Source organism: Dermacentor silvarum, chromosome 1, assembly GCF_013339745.2.
Source record: "Dermacentor silvarum isolate Dsil-2018 chromosome 1, BIME_Dsil_1.4, whole genome shotgun sequence".
NCBI lineage: Eukaryota > Metazoa > Arthropoda > Arachnida > Ixodida > Ixodidae > Dermacentor > Dermacentor silvarum.
The window spans coordinates 143390883-143397223 of record NC_051154.1 but is presented as its reverse complement, the minus strand read 5'-3'; positions in this window follow the sequence as shown (position 1 = coordinate 143397223).

The window sequence follows — 6341 nt, the reverse complement described above, 5'->3', positions numbered from 1 at the left end:
TGACATGGAAGGTTCTTATACTCTGTAATATAGCAAATAGCAAGGCTGTAAAAAGAGCTAAATACAACGCGCTACCAAGTCGTTTCGATACGGTACATTTTTCTGCAGGAATGTGAGGACGAGAGTTACATTTGCTCTGTCGCATTTATTCACGACATAACGAACAGTTATTATTGTTAGTATTAATCATGTAAGCATATACAGACATCACAAAGAGACAGAAAAGCGCGCTAGCATTTGTCTCCTAAAGGGACACCGCGTCCACCTGCTTGAAGAGGAGATAAAAAAAATGAGAGGAATAAGGAACACATCCCCCAGTCACACGCAGGGTCTCGTGGTTGGCAAGAATTTCAGTCAGGGGGGTTATATACTAAAACTTTAGTATATAACCTACTTGATTCCAGTAAAGCTTTGCGAGCCTCGAATCGAGTTAACACACGACCCTTCGGAAGCAAGCTAATATTAAGCGCAGTTCGAGCAAAATTAAGTTGTTGAAACTTTCTCAGCAGCACACAGCGACGACTGAAGAAAAGTGGAAATTCTAACGACAAGTGCTCAAGCATTTCGCAGGCGTGCCTGCAAGCCAGGCACGGAGGGCTCGGCGCACGTCCTTGTCGGTTAAGGCGATGTGCGTACATAACACAGCCGATGCGTAACTTGAGCAACAAAGACCTACTGCTGCGAGCTAGAGAGAGAGAGAGAGAGAGAAACCTAATGTTCATGTTGGGTGGTGTGGTGAAAAGGCCTTAAGTCCAGAGCCTCGCTTGCGGCATTCTTCAGTGCAGCAGCGATAAACGCCGCAAGGTACCGTTGGTCGTCGGTGCTGGTGGCTTCTGTCAGCCACCCGGCATGGGGTTTAAGGGAAAGATTTGTACGGGCAGGCAGGGGAGGTGGGAGCGGTCCACTAGGACCAGAGGATATGGGATGTGTTCGGGTGTTCGCCACAGTGTGGGCACGGTGGGGGATCCTCAGGTAATAGCCCCCGGAGGAGGTGCATTCGCGCTGGCGTAGGGAGTGTTTCACTCTGGGCCTGACGGATGAGTACACCCTGATCACGGGTGAGCTCTTTCCTAAGCTTAGGAAACTTTCGCCTTGCATCTTGATAAGGCCGCACAAGCAGAGGAACCCACCTTGTCGTCTGGGCTGGTTGCGGAATGTCGGGCGCCTAGGTTCAGAGTCTCGCAGGCGAGCTGATTAGCTCTTCCATTTCCCGGCATCCCGTCGTGACCAGGTATCCAGATGATTTCTAAAGGCCTCTGTAGGTGCTCTTGCATAAGTGTGGAAATGTGCGCCGGGACACCGTTGTGCAACAATTTTCTGCAAGCCGCCATGGAGTCGGTAAATATAATTCGTGGGTAGGCTGAGTTGCTAGGGGGCATATGTTTGATCGCGATTGCGATGGGCCGTCAGCTCCGCTAAGGTCGGATCTGTCTCAGAGAGTACCGCCGTCTGTATAGTTTGGAGGTTATTATTCAGGACTGATATAGCGGAGCCATGTGCCCCAACGCTAGCATCAGCGTAGAAGTAGATGCCGTCAGTGTATCTTTCCGTATACTTCTTGAAGTAGGCAACTCTCTGGCGTCGCCTGTCCTTGTCTCGTTCGGGATTCATGTGGCGAGGCAGTGGAGCTATGGTAAGGAGTTCACGTTGTTCTGGTGGTATTGGGCGCGTGTCCACAGTAGGCGAAGCTCGTGGATGATGACCGATGCTATGGAGGATGTGCCTGCCTTGACTTGTGTGCTGCAAACGGAGTTCTTGGCGACGGCGATGAATACTGATTAGTTCCGCCACCGTGTTATGGGAACCCATGTCAAGGAGGAGCTTAGTGCTGGCACTAAAGGTATGCCGATGGCCAGCTTTGTCGCCTTTCGGATGAGAGCATCAAGCCGATTGATATCTTGTTGGCGGAGATTGGTATAGGGCAGATGGTACCGCAGGCGCGACATAATTAGTGCGTTTCGTAGTTGCAGCATATCAGTCTCCTTCACTCCATGGGTTCGGTTGGAGACCCTACGCATCATGTGCAGCACCTGCTCTCCCTGCCTGAGCAGGTGCTGCACCGTCGCAGCCGGAACTCCATCTTTCTGGATATGGAGATCGAGTATTTTAATGCAGTTTGGTTGAGAAATCGACACGCCGTCGTTTACAGTTTGTATGGTGGGCGGCTGCCATCTTTTCTGGTGAACCAGTAGCAACTGAGATTTTTCCGGCGCACATCTAAGGCCAATGGTCTGAGCAGCCTCATATACCCTGTTCATTGCTTGTTGGAGAGTTTCTTGGATGTGTCCTGGCGAGCCCCTCTTAATCCAGATGGTAATGTGATCTGCGTAGATCGCATATTTGATGTCGGGGATGTCTTGCAGCGCTCTATGGATCACGCACATGGCAAGATTAAAGAGTGTGGGCGAGATCACTGAACCCTGCGGGATACCTCTCTGCGGATGGGGATACTGTTGTGAGGTGGTGTCGCCTACTCGTAACGTGTAGGTGCGACTCCGTAGGAAGTCCCTTATATAATTGTAAAGCTTTGTCCCGCAGCCAGCAGCTTCGAGCTCTTGCAGCATAGCATCGTGGTTAACATAATCAAAAGCTTTCTTGAGGTCGATAGCAAGAATGGCTTTAAGTTGAGCGCTGCTTGTTTCCTTCGTGATTTATTCGTGGAGCTGCAGCAGAACACCTTGAGTAGATAAGTGATGCCTGTATCCAATCAAATTATGGGGAAGGTGTTGGGTTTTCTCAAGGTGACTAAGAAGTCTGTTAAGCGTGATACGCTCCATCAGCTTACCGACGCATGATGTTAGCGATATTGGATGCAGATTCGCTATGGCTTGGGGTTTGCCAGGCTTCGGAATGAAAATGATGCTGGCTGTCTTCCATTCTTCTGGCAAGCTGCCCGTGCCCCATACATTGTTCATTTGCTGAAGTAAGTATGCATGATCGGCTTCTGTAAGGTTGCGAAGCTGTGTTGTCGTAATTTGATCTGGTCCTGGCGCTTTATTCGGCTTTGCTTCTGCTAAGGCACGCTGTAATTCCGCCATTATGATCGGGCCAATGAGGCCCTCATTTTCTGGCTCTGCGCTTGCGTAGTCTGCATATTGTGGTTGAGCTGGATCCGCAACGTGTGTTGCTCTAAGCTCGTCGAATAGCTCGTCGGTCTGCTCAAATGTTTCTAGCAGCTTGCGGAGCTTATGGGACGTTTCCGTCTTTGTCTGGGTTGGGTCAATGAGTGATCGGATGAGGTTCCATGTAGAGCTCATATTCAGTGTGCCGTTGAGCTTGTTGCACGTATCGTGCCACTGCTCACGAGTGAGATGTTCAGTGTAGTCGACGATCTCCTCGTTGACCTTATTAATGCGTGAGCGTAGTTTCCGATTGAGCTTATTTCTTTTCGATCTCTTAATGAGGGCATGCCGTGCCTCCCAGAGATGAAGAAGATGTTTATAAACAAGTGCTGGGTTCTTCCCATTTCTCTATGATTTCCTTCGTGTGAGTCTGGATTCGTTGCCGGACCATCTCTACCCAATCTTTCAGGTTCATGTCTTGGATGTCTTCATGTTCCTTGCGGAACTCATCCCAGTCCGTGAGCCGATGTTTGCGCTGGTGCTTTGGGAATCCTTTGACTTACAGAAATATCTGTATGAGGGTGTGGTCACTCGTTAACGTATAGTGCGTGTTAACCCATTGCGCTGACAGTCATCCTGTAATGAAGGCAAGATCGGGCATGGTATCTCTTTCTACATAGTTTCCGTGCCGCGTTGGGGACTCGGTCTCGTTAAGGAGAGTTAGTTGGGCCTGTTGCATGTGGTGTACTAGTGCGGATCCTTTGGAGGAGTTTTTTGTGTATCCCCATGATGTGTGTGGTGGGTTGAAATCGCCTGCTATTAGATGATCGAAATATTTCGTTGGCCGCAGATTCGCAACATCCTTGAAGAAGTCTACTTTCTGTTTGGGCGGGCTATAGATATTCGTGATGAATAGCTGGGGATGTGCTTTGCTCTTGACTATCTTAGTTGGGAAGATGCGTACCGTGAGGCTCTGCTCCCTGCTGTGGACAACATTTGCCGCTATGTCTTTGCGAATCAGAATGGCCAGTGTCGAATTATGGCTATACGCCGTGTAGCCTGTAACGTGAGGTGTTTGGTTAGTTTCTTGGAGTAGGAGAATGTCTGGTCGACGATCTTGAGCGGCAATGTACTGCGTGAAAAGGCCGCGTTTTCGAGCAATCCCTCTACAGTTCCACTGCCACACCACCAGATTAGTCGCCATTGTTCTATTGATGATTCTGCGGAGTGCCCGCTGTGGGGTAAGGAGTGGGTCGCGTTACGCTGTTAGATCGACGTGCTTTGGGTCGATCGCACTCTTCAGGGCGCGGTAATGCGGCCATCGCAGCATGTACTTGTTTCGAGACCATTGCCTCAGCCTGGTTGCTGAGTAGCTCGTTGAACAGGGATCGCATTTGGTTCATTATTTGTTGAGTATATGTTTTTAGCGCCGCTTCAACTAAGGCAGCAACCTGTTCAGCTATCTTGGCCTCTAGATTGGTTTGCATGTCTTTCATTTCGTCCTTTAGTTGCTGAAATTGGGCTTCAAGGTTTTGTAAGGCTGTACTATGGCATCTAGCCTTTTTCATCGCCGGTTGCAGGGACGCTGGCTTTACTTCTTGTGCAAGGGGTTGTGCTGTGTCACTTAATAGTGTGGCTTCAGGTGGGTGTGCCTCTGCTTGCATGTCCATTTCCTCGGTAGGCTCTAGTGATTGTGAAGCTAGTGTTGACGTTCGAATTGGTCTGCGAGTTTGAAATAGGGCGTTCTTATAATCCCTGGCTACTTTCTGAGCTCGTGACTAAACTTTAGATGCATAGGTGAGGGTGAGGGAAGGGAAGGTGCCGGATGACTGACTCACGCTTTCTGGATTGTGGGTTGCTCCTGTTGTTTGCCTCGGGTCTAGCTGTGATCCGGAGACTGGTTGCGTCCTCCGGGCCGGCTGCGGTCCCCGGTCTGGCCGCGGCTCCAGGACTCAGGACTAGCTGTAGTTCCCAGACATGGCTGGGGCTCCCGAACTGGTCGTGGCCCCTGGATCGGCTGCGGCCCCTGGATGGACTGCGGCCCCTGGATGGACAGCGGCCCCTAGACTGTTGACGGCTTCTGTCTGTCGATATGTTGTTGGAGTTGCGTTTTGGGCTTGGACTTCGGCTTACGATGGTGACTGCGTTCGTTTGTTTGTCGTTCTCACGTTGTTGTAAACGCTTCAGGTAGGCCGCCTCTCTGACCGCTTTATCAGCTGCCTGTCGCACTTCACAAGTCGGGTCATCGGCCTTGTGGTCCTTGCTACAACTAGGGCAGCCGGGTTTGCACTCATGATCATCTACAGGATCCCCGACAGTTTTTCCACATGTTCTGCACCTTGGCTTTCCACTGTCACGGCAGACGTCTGATCTGAGGCCTATAGCAAAGCATGTTGAGCAAAATTGCGCCTTGGGTCGGTGAGGGACGCAGCGGTATATACCTCCGCTGAAGATGACCTGGCGTGGTACATGCGAGCCCTTGAAAGTTGTGATTGCAGTGGATGTTTTACCCATCATACGAGCCGCAATAATTTTATAATTGGGTGCTTGGAGTTCTCGCATCAGTTTTTTGGTTGGGGTGTTCAATTCCACGTTGTGAATCACTCCTCTGCACGAGTTGTGGGGCGATGCGATATAGATGTGGACTGGGCAAGTTTTGCCATTAAAGGTGGTTTCGTTAATACGCTGGAGCTTTTCCTGTCGCCGAAGGGTCATCACTGCTTATTATAGCCAAGTTATTTTCATTTTTGATGTCTAGTTTAGCGGCGCGAGCCTCTGCAGTGGTCAGGGCCGCTGAGACGCTCAGCGCGTCGTGAAGCGTTCGTGGGCTCCATTGAGGTAGGAAAAGGCCAGTTGGCGGACGCAAAATAAGCGTTGCAACGTGCTGCGTACCTTGGGAACGTTTTGATGCTCGCGTAGTCCATCCATCAGCGTCGATGACGAATTTTGAAGCCATTCATGCCTGCAGGAGTCCGGGCCTTTGGCTTACTTGACGGAAGGCGTACACTCCCAGCGTTTAGGGCTAGCTGAGCGCCCTGCCAGGTCCGTGACAAAAACACTGAAACTCACAATATGTTGGTCCGATCAGAACAGAAATTGGCCAGGAGGTTCGGATAACGTACTAGACTAGCTGACCTGTGCCTGAGAGCTGGACCTTGTTGAATAATTTGGCATTCAGGTCTTTCCTCCGGAGCAATGCGAAGGCACGTATGCTTGGACAGAATCGACTAGAGCGCCCCCCGAAAACCTCCGAGCCGCCCCCAGAGGCACCGGCAACAG